Source organism: Rhinolophus sinicus, chromosome 18, assembly GCF_057876585.1.
Source record: "Rhinolophus sinicus isolate RSI-liver-muscle chromosome 18, RSI-T2T, whole genome shotgun sequence".
Taxonomy (NCBI): Eukaryota; Metazoa; Chordata; class Mammalia; order Chiroptera; family Rhinolophidae; genus Rhinolophus; species Rhinolophus sinicus.
The window spans coordinates 23,401,719-23,421,803 of record NC_142518.1 but is presented as its reverse complement, the minus strand read 5'-3'; the positions used below and the strand labels follow the sequence as shown (position 1 = coordinate 23,421,803).

Genomic DNA, 20,085 nt, shown 5'->3' with positions numbered 1-20,085 from the left:
AAATGGCTAAGTTAATTAACTAAATGGCAACCCTCACTGAACTTATTCAAAGCTATTTCTCCCCATGATGTGTTTTCCTGAAGAAATGATGCATGAAAATTAAACTTTTATTCTCAGTTGTTCTATATCAGCCTCTAAATTGTTACTTTACACCATGCAACCTGTTGCATGGTGAGTAATTATGAGATCACCTCAATTTAATGGCAGCAGATTGAAGATAAAACCCTGATTTATACCATCAATCCTTAAGAAAAGATTTTTTAAATGTGCTATCAGTCAGTGCATTGTTGATATACAGTTGATATATAGTAGTTGATAACACTGTATTGTATAATTGAAATTTGCTAAGAGAGTAGAACTTAAATTTTCTTACACAAAAAGGTAAACATTTAAGGTGATAGATGCATTAATTAACTCAGTGGGGGGAATCTTTTCACCATGTATACATATGTCAAATCATCATGTGATATACTTCAAATATCTTATAATTTTATTAGCCAACTATATTCAGTAAATCTGAAAAAAATTTTAGAACATAAATAAAACAAAGCTAATATTATAATGTACAAAAGTAATTTTAAGTCCTAGATAGATAACCTTATATTTTATTTTTCTCAATTTGTTTTTGTTTATGCATCCATGAGAAATAGTAGTCTTCAAAATAAAAGAAAACAAACCCACACATTTAGCAGTGCCTATACCAAATTGATTATTTTAGGATGCTGAATAAAATTGTTTTCTATACTCAACAAAGATGAAAGTATAAACAAAAGTAGGTCTAGGTTTTGTGGAGCTTGAATTATAGTCTACTTCAGCAGTCTTCTTTAACTCAAAGAATGCAATCGTACAAATACAAAATCAGGTATGAATATGAGTATTTACAAAAAGAAAAGAAATCATGACATTTTTTAAAGAAGCTGACAAATACCACATACATCACAAAACTGAGAATAAGAGCATCAATTTTTTTTAGTAATTAATTGATTCATAATACTATAATATATAATACTCTGTCATACTTCTGTCTTCCTGGCTGCATCCTCTTTTAGCACTTCTCCGTGTGAGAGAATCAAAAGATAATTTGGCCTTTCTTCTAATCTAGCATGGTTAATTAAAATTTGACCTTTGTGGTTGATAATTTAGAAAAGTTTCTTTCACATTCATAACTCATTATTGCTGATGTCATTAAGGAAAACAGGGAGCTTGCAAATAAATCAAGGACTGTTTATCCTTGCTTTTTGGAAGAAATGGAAAGGATAATGTCTTTGTTTCAGTCAAGAACAGAACCTAAGACAAGAAACAGAGCAGCCATATTTGACCTTCAGAAATAGGAGTGAGAGATTGGGTTAGTGAAACAGGACAGGGGAAATCCCAGAAAAGGTACCCCGAGCTTTGGAGAGTCCTCTGAGGCAGAGGAAGGAGAGAGACATTGGCAATGTGCAAAGGTAATATCCATCACACCCCAATATGTTAGAGGTAATGACAGCCACCAGTGTCTGTTACAGGTGACATATTTGGAAAGCAGAATGGGCTCTGTCTGTGCTATTACTGGGGCTTGGCTTCTTAATGGCTCAGGTCCCCTTTTACTCTAATCCTTGTTCTTTGTTGGAACTCTGTTTTAAAGTATGTATTACCCCTGTAGAATAAGTTCAATGCTTCATATGATAGTCCACAAAACTCTTCCAGACTAACCCATGTGCCACCATTTTATTCCACATTCCCATCATAACTAGGGTTGCAAGAATTAGCAAATCAAAATATAAAAAGCCCAGATTTTTTAATACAAGTATGTCCCATATACTGCCCCCCAGAAAATCACTAAAAAGTGTTCAGTGTTTATTTGAAATTCAAATTTAAATGGGCATTCTGTTTTTTTTAATCTGGCAACCCAAGTCATAAGTAACTCTTTTTCTCCACACATTGTCAAGCTGGGGCTAACATCCCAACTTTTTCATGGGCTGCCCAGAAAATGGCTTTTGCTAGTTTAACCATTAACACTCAACTCAAATAAGGTCTCCTCTGTGAAATTGTCTTTTCCCTCTGCCACTTGTCCCTCCATTCTCCCATCACGAGACACAGGCCCTCCAGACTCCATGCCTTCAGAGTGCTTTGTGTCAGTCTTCATTAAAGTACTCATCACTTAGTAATTTAATTATGTGGTTAAATGTCTTTTCTTCCTGAATAAGTGCTCATTGAAGGAAGGAATGATTTACCTACCACACTCCTCTCGCATATGAAAGGCCCTAAATAATTTTTCTTTTAACCATTAATTCAGTAGTTTTTTATAGATGATTGAAAACAATTTGAAAACTCATTTTTAATTCATGGTTGACCTGTGAAATATACATATACATTAATGCAATCTGGAATCCCAAATAATATACTGTATAGAAGGGATGATAAAGAGCATGACTTCAAGTTCAGAGTTCTGATTCCAGCTTCAGTTTCTACAGACACTAGGAACAGTCACAGTATCTATTATTTTTAAGAGTCTCATCACAATAATAATAATAATAATAATAATAATAAAAAGTGTTCATCCAGCAGAGGTGCTTTAAGGGGCAGCTGTGTGTCTGTCTCAAAAGAGTGTCTTCGGAGACACACAGCCTCTCAGGAATGAATCAGGAGTAGAGAAGATGGGAATAAGTTCTGTGTTTGCCTTTCAAAGGGATACTCCCTTCCCTTTAAGTTCACAAACACTGTCCTGATGCCCCCAACCTTCTGTCATCCTCTGTATCTTAAGGCTTGAGATACTCTGGGTTTCCCTAACCTGATCCTAAAAGTGGTGGCTTCCAAGACCTGAAAATGACTGTGTCTCAGCTCTCTCTGGAAAACCAGAGCCTAAAGTTGCCACCGCATCAGCAATGTAGCTGCAGCCGTTGCCAGAGCCGGGAGATACACCTCCGGCATCAGCAAAGCCTTTATAAAGGCTGGTTGAAATTATTGGCCATTTGGTGTCAGTCATTGCACTAGGTCCATTACACAGGTTATCTGGCAGAAATCCCAGCTTTGGAGGAAGGATGTTTAAATCCTGTAAATAAATTACTGAAACACCATGGCAGTTGATTGTATTTAGCCTGTCTCCAAAATTGCTTGGTTAGGCTCTATTATATTGTTCATTATCTTACTGTGAGGAAAATTAAATTTACATCTGCTTAGAGTGACAAGGTATCCCGTTGTCATGGGATTTTCCACATTTTAGGTCTATGTCACAGGCTCCTAATAAACCCTCAGAAACATCTTTTATGTTCCCAGACATTCTGACACCTGACACAATCTTTGTCTCTTTTAACCACAGGGACACTCATCTCTCTTCTCTGCCAGAGATAAAATTTATTCATAGAACATTCAAGCTAGAGAAGGCACTTCAGAGCTAGTCTAATCCAATCTCTGAGCTTTTTAAGTTGAGAAAATGGAGTTCCAAAGATATTCACTGAAAGACCCCAGATGGTAGAAATAGAGGCAGAGGTGTTATTAGAACCTGGATCCCTTGGCTTCCAGTCTCCTGTTATCATCCCGCCGCTCATGCAATATTGATTCAAACCCCCTGACTCTCACTTCCCTTTCCCAGCCACATACTTCTGTCTCTTTCCTCCCCTGGGTTATGCTTCTCAGCCCTACTGCAGAGGAAGCCACCGCCAGGCTTCCTCATCTGAGAACCAGCAATGGACTCGCAAGTCTGTATCTCTCTCCTCCTTCCTTTTCTCTGTCTCTTGCGTAACAGTATCATTATCCGTTTGCAGCTCTTCTTTTGTTCAGTAAAGAATGTAGTTGCATGGTTTGCAGCCTGGGGGCCCAACAAAGTGGACAACAGTTATGTGCCAACAAAGCTGTCTGTACAGCTCTGGTTCCAGGCACAGTGTGGTTGGGAGACAGTCCCCAGAAGCCTTAGCGTGAGAGCTCAGTTAAACATAGCGACTGGAGAATAGGATGTGGAATTAACACGTGAGATTGCATCATCACAATGATTGTAGGAAACATGTCGGGAACAGCTGGACCCATCCAAGACAAGCTAATAATTTGGTGCTCCTTCATACCATTTGCTTAAAATATTTCTTTGGCATTTTTTTTTAGTAGAATCAAGAAGAAATTCATTTTCTAGTTATAAAAATCTTTACCTCTTTTTATTAAAATAAAGAACTTAGTAGATGTACTAAAAGCCACATGCCTTTTTTACATACAAGTATATGGATTGTCTTTAATAGTTTTCTGCAATTTTTAGATGCATAGCATTATTCTATACCGGTGCTGTCTGACAGAAATAAAATGCAAGCCATATATGTGACTTTAAATGTCCTAGTGCCACATTAAATAGTAAAAATAAATAGGTGAAATCAATTGTAACATCTTTTATTTAACTCAATGTATCTAAAATGGTGTCATTTTGACATTATAATCAGTATGAAACTATTGAGGTATTTGACATTCTTTTGATTGTACTAAATCTTTGAAATCTACTGTGTATTTTACACTTTTTATCTCTATTTAGTTTTACTATTTTAATGAAATGTATTGAAGTGACAGTGGTTAGTAAAATTATATAGGTTTCAAGTGTACAATTCTGTAGTATATCATCTATACATTACACTGTGTGTTCATCACCCAGAGTCCACTAAACTGTTGTCTGTGTTTGAGTTTTTATTTCTTTATTTGTCTTGTTCGTTTGTTGCTTTGAGTTTTATATCCCACCTATGAGTGAAGTCATATGGTTCTTGACTTTTTCTGTCTGACTTACTTCGCTTAGCATGATAATCTCAAGATCCATCCATGTTGAGCTATGTGTGCTATTAAGGATTTTACCATGGAGTTAGTTGCTTACACTAATTATCTTTGTTTCAAATAGCCACATTCCAGGTGCTCAGTAGCCACATTTCACTACTAGCAGACATGTTGACAAGTGCAGTCCAGCATGCATCAAGGCTAAGAGTAATAATAACAATAATAACAAGATTTTAAAATGTATTTTTCTGGCTTTTATGTTGGTATATCATTTCCATTTTTTAAATTCTTCATTCCATTTTCTTTTGCTTCCTCCCCCTCCCCCCCATCATACAATTGCTGGGAAAGCAAATGAAAGGATTTTAAAATTAAATAAGAATATACGTAATTTGATCTTGCTAAACATCCACCTCATTCAAATTTCAGCTGACTGCCATTGCAGGCTTCAGCTAGCTAGTCCCAGGTGAATGGCCAGTCAAATCAGATATTTGCACATACTGGCCACAAACTTCCTCAGGAGAGTTGTGGATTTTTAAAATTTCCAATGGAGGTGACTGTCTTGTACCTTTTCACAGTTACATGAGAAGTTTGCCAAGAAGACATGAGTTAATAAATGCTACATTTAAAGTGTTTTCTCATACACTGAACCCCAGGCACCTCCTCACCGACCCACTCCTCAAGGCAGCTCTGGGATCTCAGCAGGGAAAAGACTTTGAAGGATTGGAGGTTGAGCCACAGTTCCTTGGTCATCTAGAGCAGGGGTCAGCGAACTCTGTAAAGGTGCAGATAGTCAATTTTATACGCTTTGCAGGCCATAAAGTCTCCGCAGCAACTACTCAATAATGCCTTTCTAGTGCAAAAGCAGCCATAGGCAATATGTAAATGATGGGTGTGGCCATATTCCAGTGATAATTTATTCATGAGCCCAAATTTGAATTTCATGCAATTTTTATGTATCACGTGTCTTGGATTTTTTGTCAACTACTTAAAATGTAAAAAAAAAAACATTCCTAGCTCTCTCAGACTATACGAAAACTATACAGAAACAGGTGGTGGTTGGATTTGAACTGTGAGCTCGAGAGGGTTTGCTACCCTCTGCCCTAGGCTCTTTTTCTAAAAATTTTTTATTGGGAAACAGTGTGTTTCTCCAGCGCCCATCAGCTCCAAGTCATTGTCTTTCAATCTAGTTATGGAGGGCGCAGCTCAGCCCCAAATCCAGTTGCCATTTTCAATCTCAGTTGCAGGGGGCGCAGCCCACCATCCCATGCTGGGAATTGAACCAGCAACTTTGTTGTTGGGAGCCTGCACTCTAACCAACTGAGCCATCCGGCCACCCCTCTGGCAGCTCAGGCGCATCTCATTGTCTTCAATCTAGTTGTGGAGGGCGCAGCTCACTGGCCCACGTGGGAATCAAACAGACAACCCTGTTGTTCAGAGCTCGCGCTCTAACCAACTGAGCCATCCGGCTGCCCCATGACCGAGACTCTTGAAGTGGGCTTATAACAACATTCCTGGCAGGAAACTAAATCGTTTGGGCCCTGATTCCTATCCTAACTTTTCATTCTTTTTCCAAATAAATTAAATATTTCTTCTCATCTTCAAATTTCTGTGCTCATTTCTCTTCTGGCTAGCACAAAAAGACCCACCCACATTCAAGTTTTGCTCCCTCTCCTCATATTGTCTGCACACCTAGTAAAGCTTCAACTTAACATTTGCCAATGGCACATCCTCCCATTGTTGTATTCAAAACCAATAAATACTCTCCCTAAACATCATTTCCAGGAGTAGCTATTCAATATCATATTATTATTTTATTTGTCAGTAAGATTAAAACTCCCAGGAACATTGATTTTCTTTATTATTAAGCATGTTTCATTTTGTGGGTAATGCAATATGCACTTTATAGTATAAATAACAATAATGTATCAGTTTGCAACAATATAGACTGTTACACAGAAAAAATATAAATGCCAGTTATGTGGATTATGTCATGTGTTACAAAAATACTTTTTAATCTTGATATTTTCAAGGTCATATTTTATCTTGAAAAGATCATGATAAAATGATTTCATTCAGGGGAGGGCAAAGAAACAGGACTCCTTTACAATGTGAGGATTTTCTTTCTTTTAGGGAATGAGCTATGGAAAATAAACTTTCTAGCACAAAAATGTTGAGATTAAAAGCAGCAGTTTATTGTCATGTCATCAAAACTCAAATTTGTGTATGTATTTGAACATTCTTGTATTACTTGTTTTCTAAAATACTTTGCTCCGCTATAAAAAGAAATTGTGAGAATTTATGCATCTTATAGACGCATCCATCCTGAAGCAAGTACTGTAGTATGACTTCTAGGGCTGTCCAAGACAACTTTTTGCAGTAATGGATATGTTCTCTATGTGTGCTGTCCAAGACACTGTGGCTTTTCAACATTGGAAATGGCAAGTGCAACTGAGGAACTCATTTTTAAATTGTATTTAATTTTAAGTAATTTAAATTTAACGTTATATTTTAAATAGTTAAATTGATTTTTTTTTCAGTGACACTTGACATTCGATATTATTTTATATTAGTTTCCAGTGTACAGCATAGTGGTTAGACATTGATATAATTTATGAAGTGATTCCCCTGATTAGACATCCCTCGCCCTATACATAGGTGTTGCAACATTTCCATAGTTAAATTATTTTTTAATGCAACTTCTGAAATCGGGGATATGTCATCACGCAGTGTATTTTTCACCTTTTTTTCCTTTGAAGTACATGTTCTGGAATATAGTGATTTGTATAAATGAACAAAGGAGAAAACTCTGGTTTTTTACAATTCTGTTATTAAAATAGCTCATTTTAACCAATACCTCAAGGACTACCTTAATAAGTATCGAGCTATTATAGTTTATTATGATTCCTCTTACCTGGGTAAAATTACACAGATCCTAGCCTAGTTTTCCTTGAATTTTGATCAAACAAAACAAATGAACAAAACACACACACACCAGAAATGCAGTTTCCTGAGAATCCAAAGGACCTTTTTCTGTATCAGCCAGCCTGATGCTAAGGTTCTTTAAGCAAAGAAGAACAAAGACTGCTGATGGGAGAGGGAGAATAAAGTAGCATTTTCCTTGTTTTAGAATGAGTATGGACCAGGGGAGAAGGAAAGAGAGAAAAAATGGGGATAATTTATAACCACACATTCTGTGGAATGTGTATGTGTCATATGAAATTATATTTAACATCTTTGTGAGTTTTATTGTCCTTAGGGTTTAAACAGTATGTGATAAAAATCACATTGTGTAGTAAAGAGTGTGTGGGTAGGTGGATAGTTAGGTAGGTGTAAATCCCTATAAAATCCATGTTAAAAGATAAATGATGGCTATTGAAGTTTGGGCAAATCAATTTCCCCAATTCTCTTTACTTGGCTTGTGCCTATGGGAGCCGTTACAGGGCTTGTTACCTAACTTTAGGGTAGGTTTGAATCAAGGTGAATAGTCAAAAACTATTTTCCATGAACTATGAGTGTCATTAAGGATTTTACCATGGAGGTAGTTGCTTATACTGCAAGCTAAGAAATTAATGAACAAGAATACTGCTCGTGAACACCAAGGTTTATTTAAAAGCCAATATGGGTTTAGTGTGGTAGTAAGGACCAAGTTCTCCAAGGACTGCAAACCTCTTGATTGTACATCAAATTTTACTGACTTTGAAATCTCCTTAGAAATGTTCATTGACCTCATCATGTATTATGCATTTCAGATGTGGTAATGAAGTAAGTGGTTATGGAATGAAACTAATATAGACTGTGATTTGATCCAGGAGACTTCACTAGTACATTCACTTAAAACTGGAAGCAATGTAGGAAATATAGATCTTTAAACATTGTAATTAATAACCTCATGCTTCAAAGAGAAAAGTCACTTATTTTTAAAGTATAATCCCAATAGCTGTGCCATCGGAGGGTGACTGTCCTAAAAATGAATTGTAACTGTCCACTTTAAAATTGTATATGGATTTATAATTTTTAAATGGCTGGTAGCATGTAACCATAATGTATTTTTCAGTTTTATATGTATGATTCTTTTATTACATTTCCAGAGGGAAAGAACATAAATGACCTCCTAGTAAAGGATATTTTACCATGAGACACATTGTAAAATATTATTGGGTATTGTGCCTGAGAGTGTATCTTTCCTAAGTTCTGGTTCTTTAGTAGGTTTAATTTACTGAGGTTGCAAAATATACAAGGTGAAATGAGGTCTCCAACTATTTCATACCCCACACATTTTATCCAAAGGAAGATAGTGGTCTGCTTGAGTCATTTAATCAGTATGACTAAATTTGGGAAGTTTTTGTTTTGGTTTGTCTTTTAATTTTTGATTGGTGGCAAAGCATTATATGTTAAAGATGCATTCAATGTGCACTGTCACTTAGCATTTTTCAAGGTAGAAGTGTGTCACTAGTGAAAGTTATACTTAGCCATACAATGGGCAACTTGAATGAAATAAAAAAGGAATAGATTTATAGATAGTATAAATGGTCAGAAGACAGTGGTCAGAAGAGACATAGTTACTAGATAAATACTCATTGAATTAATTGCATGGGCACTGTTCCTGCCAGTGCTGTAATGAATGCATATCTAGTCTTGTCTCGAGCTCCATAATCCATGACATCAACACAACTAACAAAAACACATGTCAAGAATTGAGTCTTTTACACGTGTTCCTTAGTTTTCTTGACTAACCAAATCCTACAGTTTCATACTCCTATGTTCCTAAAATCACATTTCACCAGGCAAGAAGTGTTCTTACTGTTCTAGTGAGCTTGGGAATTCACAAATAGACTAATATAAGAAGCAGAGCTAGAAATGCAACATATGTGAAAACGTAAGTACTCTGAAGAGGATTCTGCTTGTAATCCTCAGCTTTAATGTATCTGTTCTCTATTCTATTAGGAAAGGATTGGTTTGTGTGATTGGTCATTTAACAAATGCTAGACCATATAAGAGAAAGTGGTAAGGGTATACAAAGTTGTAAAATTCTATTGATGCTGAATGTGTGTGATGTGGTGTGTGTGTGTGTGTGTGTGTGTGTGTGTGTGTGTGTTTTCAAGCTTTTGGGGTGAGGCACAGGAAGAAGATAAAGTTGAAGGAGAATGGTAAAATAAAGAAAAAAGCAATACCTGGCAGGGTCTGATGTCGTAGCACAGATAATAAATGCTACAGAGTTTATTAGAAAGAATAATTATTTCTATCCAGAGGGATCAGGCAATCTTCTTTGAGAAGGTGGCACTTTCATTACACAAACCATGAAGGATGGGGAAGGGTTTTATATGTGTTAATTAAGAAAAGAGATCTTTTATTCAGGGAAAAGAAGGTATTTCAGTGCCAAAGTAGACGATGACGGGAACAGAAGGAAGAAAAGTCAAGGGTCATTCCAAGAACAATGAGGCCACCGTTTTGACCAAAATGGAGTTTTGTTATTAAAAAAAAAAAAAAAAAATGTGAAGAATGGTAGTCAGATTATCGAGAACTTTTTTTTTTTTTTTTTTTTTTAAAGGCGGGCTAAAGAATTTGGAGGCAGTTGGGAATCACTCACTGGATTTAAGCAAGAAAATAAAATAAGTGATAATTTCGGAAGTTGAATTTAGCAGTTGCTAGGACAATAGGACTTTAACATCCCATATACATTCAAAGTTATTTAGAAATTATAGTAAGATCCAATCAGTACCTAAAGCTATTTATTCTAAGAAATGCTGTGAAAGAAAGCAAACTTTCTTTTGTACCCCTATCAGTATGGTTTCGCAAAGTCATATATAAAGCTGAAAAGAACAGGAGACGACATGGTACACTGCTTAACAGCATGAGCTTCTAAGCTTGACTTCTTGGGTTCACATTCTAGCTCAGTTACCACTACTGGCTGTGTGACCTTGGGCAAGTCACTTAGCCTCTCTGTATCTGTTTTTCATGTGTAAAATGGGGACAGTAATAGTACTTACATAATAGGGTTGTTATTACTAAATGTCGATATATAAAAATAAAAACGGAATAATGCTTGGCATATTGTGAGTACTACACAAATACTCTATTTCCATAGAAGTATACATGTGTACCTATATTTAAGGTAGCCATTTTCAATCAAAAGTAGTACATACATATTCATTGCAGAAAAATTAAAAGTACAACTAAGAAAAGCTGACCTATTCGCCAGAATTACAACTTTAAAACTTTTAGTACACCATACATTTTTCCATATCACTAAATATACATCACATCACTTTTTAAATGGCTGCCAAGTATTTCAGTAGATGAGTGTTCCGTAATTGTTAACCCATACCCCATTGATGAACATGTAAGCTATAACAAATGTTTTTCCCCTGTAAATGAGGCTGTGGCAGATATTCTTGTAGTTTACTACATGTGCATATCACTGTTGCATTAACATAAATTATAAGTAAAATTTCTGGCCTAAGTGTGAGAATATGTTTATATTTGAATATGTGCTGCAAAAGTCTACGCCATTCACTCCCAGTCCCAGCCCCAGGGATATTCCACCTTGCTTGCTTACCAGAAGTATATGAGCAGGCCTAATTCCCCGGGGCGTTCTGTTGCTATTGTATGCCACCACTGTAGTGTAATACTAGATAGGTTTTTTTTTTTTTTAATTTTATTTGTTTTTTAATTAGTTTCAGGTGCACAAGACAGAGCAAAACTTAGACATTTATCATTTACATCCCTCACACTGTGTGAACCCCCCTCCCCCCATCCACCATCCCCCCGTACGTTCCCAAAACCTCTCACCTTCCCCTTATCCCCACCCCCCCGCCCCTCTAGCAACCCCCTGTTTTTTTTTTTTCCATCTTAGCCAAATAAATAGGTGCAATATTACACGTCACTGTTTGAATTTCATTTCTATGGTTGCTCGTAAAGTTAAACAGTCTTAATAGACTTAAAGGTCAGTTATAATTCTTTAATGAATTTTATATTTCTGATTCTTGTTCATTTTTTTTTTTCTGTTGACTGTTCATCTTTTTCCTATTGATCGGGGAGAATGGTTTTATATTAAGAGTGTTAAATTAAGATGGATTATTTTCAGTTTTGATTTTTCTTTTGCTTGTTTGATTTTTTATGTAAGGAAGTTTTATATTGTTCTGAATTTAAATCTCACTTTATGGTTTTTCAATCAAAATGATAACTTTCACATCAAAATGATAAGAATAGTCATTCACATTTTCATTATTTATAGTTTCATGTTTACATCTAAAATGTCATTCACCTGATATTTAGTTTAGAATTATAGAAGATGGGAATTTCAAAACTGAGTTTAACTCAATCAAATATCATCTATATTTTTAAGTATGAAAGGTTCAGAATTCAGCATTTATCATTAAATTCTTTGGAAATAATGCAAATTTATCATGTAAATGGTGACTTTTTTGAATTGACAATTTTCTATCACTGTTTTTAATCATAACAACTTATTTTATCTATGTCTCTATTTTAAAATGAATGAAAAATCTACAAAATATAGAAGTTACTTAGTCCAGTTATGTAAAGATCATTTAATCATGATTTTGGATTAATCGTCATCCAAAAATTTAGTCAATAAGCAATCTATGTTATCTTGTAGTCACTATATAATTGATGGTTTTAAATAGACAAATGTCAAGTAGTCTTTTATTTTCAAAATGTATTTATACATATGCATTTCATTTATATTATTTCATATTAAAAGTAACTTCTAAATGTGTATCTTATTAATGATGAGTATTTGTATAGATTGTGCCCAAAAAATGAAAACTTTTGAAAAGTATGTTTCAATACTCCATTTATCAAGTAATATGTTAGATTTTGACAGATGACAAACAATAATGTTTTGGGAGGGAAGAGAAAGGAAAGAGTAGAATTTTGAGTCAGGAAAACCCAGATGTTAATGCCAAGTTTTTGACTTACTAGTAACTTTAGGAATATTATTTATAATTTTAAGCCTTAATTTCCTCTTTTGTTAATTGACAAAATAATATGTATTTTACAGGATCATGGATGAGATTAAGGGAATTAATATAAATAAACTCTATTATATAGTACCTGAAACATATTGTAAATCTGTGTTATATCAATTTTATTGTTGCTAATATTTTAGAGGGATAACCAGCCACCCAACCAGTACTATTCATTGATTTATTTTTATTTAACATTTAAAACATTAAAAATAATATTCTTTCTGTATGGTAACTTTGGAAAAGGCCAAACTATGTTAAGAATTAAATAAAAATTATCTGTAATTGGTAACACCCCCCCAAAATTATGGTTAATAATTTGGTGCATGTATTTCCAGTTGTTTAAAAAATATATGTGTATGTGTGTATCTGTATCTAGATACTGGTATGTGAGATATACACAGAAAATCAAAAATAATTCATGTGTGGTATATAATTATTTTTATTTTTTATTAATATATCATGAATATTTTTCAATGCAATGGAGTTTTTCATGATATGTACTTTCATGGATGTCAAGAATTCCATTATATGGATGTAATTTATTCTACTTGGGGGATTTTGTTTCAGTTTTTCACTAGTATAAGTGACAGAATTGATTGAGCATTCTTGTCACATGTCTCCATGTATATCTGTGATATTCTCCTAGGAAAATTTATAGAAGTAGAATTTTGTGGTTGAAAGGAATGAATACTTTTAAACCGTTTAAAATATTTCCATGTAATCTTTTAAATTGAGGGATAAAAGATGCATGCAAAAGTGCACAAATCATAAGAAGTTGATGGATTTTTTAAAAGTTAGCATACGCATGCTGCTAGCACTCAGATCAAGAATTGGAACATCTTTCGTGTTCCTTTCTAGTTCTTAACCCCTTCCCAGCTACCACACACACCCAAGGATAAGCACTCTTGTCACTTTTAACATCTGTATTAGTTTTGCCTGCCTTTGAAATTAATATAAGTGGAATCACATAGTATATGCCCTTATGTTTAACTTCTCCGAATCAGCATTATTTTTGTGAGATGTTTCTATGCTAGTGCAGGTGCCATAGTCTTGTTTACTTAATATTTTCACAGTATTCCATTGTGTGAATATGTCACAGTTTATCCATTCTACTGTTGCTAGTAGACATTTGGATCATGTCTAGTACGAGACTATTAGAATAATGTTATGATGTACATGCCCTTTACTGCACGGTAAGTACACATATCTTTTGAATGTACTTGGAAGTAGAATAGCCGGGTTCAGATGATATGTGTGTATTTATTTGACTTTGGAAATAATGCCAAGTAGTCTTCTCATGTGGTTGTACCAATTCACTTTTACCAGCACTGTATGAGGGTTTCGATATTCTCATCAAAAGTCTGTATTTCCGATCTTTTTCCTTTCAGCCATTTTGTTGGATGTGAACTGGTATCTCATGTTTTAATTTGTAATCCTCTAATGATTAAAGCCATTTTTATGTTTACTTATGTGAAGTCCTTGTGCAAATCTTTTGCCCATTTAAAAAAATTAGTTATCTGTCTTTCTCTTAGGTGTCAGAGTTCTTTGGACATACGTCTCTTATCAGATATATGCATTGCAGATACTGTGTTTCCCTGAAAATAAGACCTAACTGGAAAATAAGCCGTAGTATGATTTTTCAGGATGCTCATAATATAAAATAATTCCTAATGCATCTTTTGTAGCAGAAATTAATATAAGACCCGGTCTTATTTTTGGTGAAATATGGTAGGGTTTATTTTATATTACGAACATCCTGAAAAATCATGCTTGGGCTTATTTTCCGGTTAGGTCTTATTTTCAGGGAAACACAGTGTCTTCTTCCAACCTGGGGTTTGGCTCTTTCTGTTAACAGTTTCTCTTGATGAATGAAGTTCATTTTATCAACCTTTTGCTTTATGGCCAGAGCTTTTTTATGTCTTGTTTAAGAAATAATCGCTTAACCTGAAATCATTGAGATATTTTCTTGTGGAAATGTTATTATTTTACCTTTTACATGGAAGTACAACAGTCTAGAACTTGTGTGTGTGTGTGTGTGTGGTGTAGAGTAAGAGTCAAGATATTTTTTTTCCCCATGTGAATAGACACTTAACCTGGAACTATTTATTGAAATCACCTACTCTTCACTTAACTAAAGTGGTGCTATTGTCATAAATGAAGTAAATAGTATAGTCTACCTGTTCTCACAGCAATACCACACAGAATTAATTACAATAAATACTGATATCTGGTTGTAAACATTCTTCAACCTTGTTATTTTTCATGATTGCCTTGGATATTCTTAGCTCCTTGAATATACATATAAATCTTAATGTTGTCATGTCAATTTCTATTAAAAACTAGCTGCTGCAATTTTAATTGGTATTGCATTAAATTTACAAATTATTTGAAGAGAACTGATATCTACAATATTGGACCTTCCAATTGGTTCCTTCTAATAGAGGAACACAGTGTATTCCTTTATTTGTTTAGGAGTTCCTTATTCTCTCACTAATGTTTGTAGTTTTCAGAGTACAAGTTTTGCTTTTTGTTTTGAATTATCAAATTACACCCTACAAAAGTAAGAATTTATTCTCCAATAAACATCACAAGACTGCTTACTTTCCAGAATTTTGACAAATACCTTTTACAAAAGCGAATATTATACACAAATGATGGTAAATTGTTGGTGTTTTAATTTGCATTTCATTGATTACTTAGTGGTTGGACTTTTGTTTATTGGCTGTTTGCATTTTGTGTCAAATTTTTGTTTATATTCTTTATCCGGTTTTGCAGTAGATTCTCCACCTCTCTTCATTCAGTGAATGATCTTTTTACATGTAAGAATATTACCCTTTGTCTGATAGATGCTGTAAATATTCCCAGTTGTCATTTGTTTTTAATTCTGCTAATTGTCCTTAATTTCTAAATGAACAATACAAGTATTCTACATAATAGTTTGTTTATGTTTTTTCTGCTTCGTAAGGGCTTCCCCACACCAGTATTTTATTCTAGTTCTGTTACTATTAATTTTTTTACATTTAAAGCTTTAACTTCTCTAGAATATCTTTGGTGTAAGATATGAAGTCAGTATTTAATATCAGTTTATTTCCAAAACAAATAGCTCTGTTTAGCTTAATATTAAAACGTCTACACATTTGAAATTGAAATTCAGAAATTGAAAGAAGAGGAAGCTAATCTTGTGTGAAATTAGGTCAAGATTTGGTTAGATACTAAGTTAACACATAAGGGAACTGGATGTTTTTAATTGTTTTCTTTCACCCAGGGATCATGTATGAAAAGTATGGTTTTATAATACTGAAAAAGATTATTGGGAAAAATGATACATTTTACTAGGAAAGTGATTTGGTAAGAATATGAAGTGGTAAATGTAGTAAATTATTTTATTTATTTATTTATTGTGATATTTTAAATTTAATTTTTATATATTAGTTTCAGGTGTACAAAACAACATAATGATTAGACATTTACACCCCTCACAAAGTGATAACCCCCCCCAAGTCTACTACCCCTCTGAGATCGTATATAGCTGTTACAATACCATTGACTCTATTTCCATGCTGAAATTTATATCCCATGATTTTATATATATACATATATACATATATATATATAGTATTTATATATAATTTAATTATAGTTAGCATTCAATATTATTCGGCTTCAGGTGTACAGTGCAGTGGTCAGGCATCTACACAATCTATGAAGTGATCCCCCTGATAAGTCCAGTTACCCATCTGGCATCTTACATAATCTTTACAACATTATTGATTATATTCCCCATGGTTGCTACATGGGAGGGCGGTTGGGGGGTAGGAGAGAAGGTGATGGGATTAGAAAATACAAATTGGTAGTCACAAAATAGTCCCAGGGATATGAAATACAGTATGGGGGAATAGTAAGTTATTTTAAAACATGTAGAAACTGATGTAAAACTTATTCCTATTCTACACCATAAATTATTCATATCTGTTTGTTTCCTTGAAGTATACAGAAGAAGCCATCAATTCCTGAAGACTATTTTGAAATGGGGGAGCTCGAAAATTATGTGTTAGATGGTCTCAAATTTCACCCTACCATTAACAAACTGATTTTGTTATAGGAAAATAATCAGAGGATTTTTGACTGATGGCTTTAGAAATATTATATCCCGTTAATAATAATTTGTTATTAAAATATATAAAGTATAATTTTTCACCACCATTTTTAATGTGAAGAAAAGCTAGTACTTCTCCTTTCCAAATTAACTTATGTCTTTACAAAGGTAATCCATTTATATTTTTTAAAAATTAAAAAATACAGTGAAAAGTCTCCTACTTCATCTACCATATGCCCTACCATCACCAAACAATGATTTTAGTTCCAGAAAAATATCTGTAAGGTGAATTCCTAGAAGTGAAAGTTCTGGGTCAACGGTTACATGCATTTGATAGATATTGCCAAATCATCTTCCTCAAAGGGATGTAGCAACAAGTACAACCCATTGGACATGTATTAACGTCTGTGTTTTCCACAACCTTGGCAACATAATATATTTTCAGACTTGGATTTTTGCCAGTGCAATAGATGAAAGTTTTCGATGTCTCATTATGACCAAGGCTTACCTTCTTTTTGTATGTTTAAAATCCATTTGTGTCCTGTTTTGTAAACTATCCTTAACTTTCGTCTAATGTTCTTTTGGGTCGTTGGCCTGTTTATTAGTTGGCAGACGTTCTCTTATGTGTTAGAAAAATTAGTCCCCTAACTAAAATGTGATTCACAACTGTCATTTTTCACAATTTGTCATTTGACTTCATTTTTAGTTTTCTTTGCCATGCAGAGATTTCTGATGTTTATATAGTCCAATTTACTAATATTTTTTTTCTGTTCATTAAAACTGTTGAACTTGAGGATAAAATTACATGTTTTATGTCGTTGACTACTCTGGATATGTACTGCTTCTTACATTAAAAAAAAGCAGTTAATTCTCAATTTGGAAAATGTGTTTTATTCAGCAGCTATTTATTGAAGGTCTATCATGTGTGGAAACCCAGTTCATACAGAAATCCAAGCTCAGTGAGGGAGTTCGATGTAAATAACAAATTAAACAGTGGGAGGTAAATGCTATGGTGTGGGAAAGCCCAAGGTCCGTGAGGATATACCTAATGCAGATTCCATAACTAAGCTGAAAACTGCATGTGCCCCACGATCTCATTATAAGCTATCATTTAATTATTCCAGATGTTAGCCAAATCTCACCCATTGCACTGTTTTCTGTCAGGAATTGTTCTATCTCTATAACCAGGAAGGGATGAGTTGGGAGGATGAGAAAGAAACTAGCAATCTTAGTTAAAAGTTATATAGATTTCTGTGCTTATAGATAAAGCCTAAATGAAACACAAACTGTTTTGTGATCAGATGTAAATGAGTTCATAGCTCGATTGTAGAGATTTTAAGAAAATATCATGGCTATTATCTTCAGTAGTCTCAGAATCTAGAGCCTCTTAGATGCCTATAAATAGAAGCCATAAAATGCTTTTTTACATGTACTTGTGAGTAGGAAACGATCCAATAAAAAAGAAGCTAGGTACCTGCTTATAAATGTTGAAAAAGATAAATTAAGGGCATTGTTAGGTTACATATTATATACATGGAATTATATTTGTGATAACACCTATCACATACATACACACATTTACATACATTCACACACACACTCACACACACAAATATATTTTAGTACCATAGATATCTTTATGGGTTAAAACTCATGAAATACAAATAGGCATTCATTTAATACTGTTTACTTGGCTATGTACCCGGATACAAGTCAGACAAAGCAGCTACAGCATCTTGATTCATTATTCCTGGGCAAACATTCCACGTTACCCACACACGTTACTTCTTTTGACTCCCCACCCACACCAAGAAATGTTGCCAGGAATGAAAACCAGGGTTTGTGCGGGTCACCTTATAAAAGCTGCAGCCTGTATTTCCCTTCCATATTTTACATCATTTCAGTCATATAGACTCCAGGTCTATATTCTAACTCACAGATCCCCAATCCAGATATAGTTGCATACAACAAATAAGGCAGGTCCAACATTTTCCATCCATCTTCAAGTCATTGTTCCAAGGAGACATTGTTGTGAGAGCCTGAGGTTATCCAGGCTGGATGTTAACCCTTTGTTCATGCCTCCACATGCATTTTTGCAATATATAGAAATGTATGTGCAATATACATCAGAATGCATATTGTTTACATATAATAAGAGTTTATGTAAAATTCCTTCCCCTGTAAATTAATTGACTGGTTATTTTGTCCTTTTCACCCCATATATTTTGTAATAGTTCATTAGTTAGTTCTTTTAAAAGTATCTAAAGCAATTGTTCCAAAGTGTGGGGCATCATTTAGATGATGCACTAGTATATTAGTGGGCTTATCTAGTTACTTTTAAAATGTTCTCTATTATTATTCATAGTACTGCGATAATATTATATAATAGCTATATATTATAGCATTTTGTTCATATTACAGTGTAATGTTATGTTTATATTATTAGAATAGTATCATTAATATTATTACAAAGATTTGCTATTGCAAGTTTACATTCTTTATTTCTGTGTACCTGTTTTAGCCCTTGATAATCTGAAGAAAAAGGCTTCAAGCTTTCGTATTCTAGTTCTCTACTTACACTTGAGCTTGAGCAATAGTCATTAATATTTAATGACTGTATTGTCATTCACCATCATTCTGAGCATTGCTCCAAGCTATTTATGTGGATGACTTTATTTAATCCTTACAATGACCCTATGAAGCAGACACTATCATTGTCCCCAAGAAAGTACCAGGAAAGTGCTAGAACTAGGATTTAAAACCAAGCTGCCTAGCTCCAGAACCCACAGTGTTGAACTGCATATCATTCTGCTTCCCAAGTTATTTTACATTCTCAACCCCAGTGCTATCATCCATTTATAAAACTGGGATAATAATAGTATCTATATCAAATGGTTGTTGGGTAGATTCAAGAAGACAGTAAATGTGAAATTTGCAAACATGGTGCTTGGCATATATTATAGTAAACCCTTAATAAAAATAGCCTATAATTATTCTTCTATATTCTGCTCTAATCCAAATGTCCTTTGTACTTTTTATTCCAGTCATCTGATTCTGTTTTGCTTGGTTATACTAGGGCCTATACACTATAGCGCACAAAAAAGCTTACCTCACTAATTTTCTTTGCACATTAAATAATTTCCTTGTACAGTTTTTCTTCACATAAAAGAAAGTTAGAAGCACTTATAAAAGCAGAGTGTCTGGCATATAATATACAACACACCATTATGTTTAATAAGTGAGTGGTTAAGTAAAGAATACACTCCTTTACTTTTATTG

The 20,085-nt window shown here is 34.1% G+C and overlaps 1 protein-coding gene across 8 annotated transcripts in view; it reads left to right on the top strand.

The window, feature by feature from the left end:
* DMD (dystrophin) overlaps positions 1-20,085 on the top strand; it is a 2,122,179-nt gene that overhangs the window by 1,369,882 nt on the left and 732,212 nt on the right. The gene's annotated exons all lie outside the window — the stretch shown is intronic.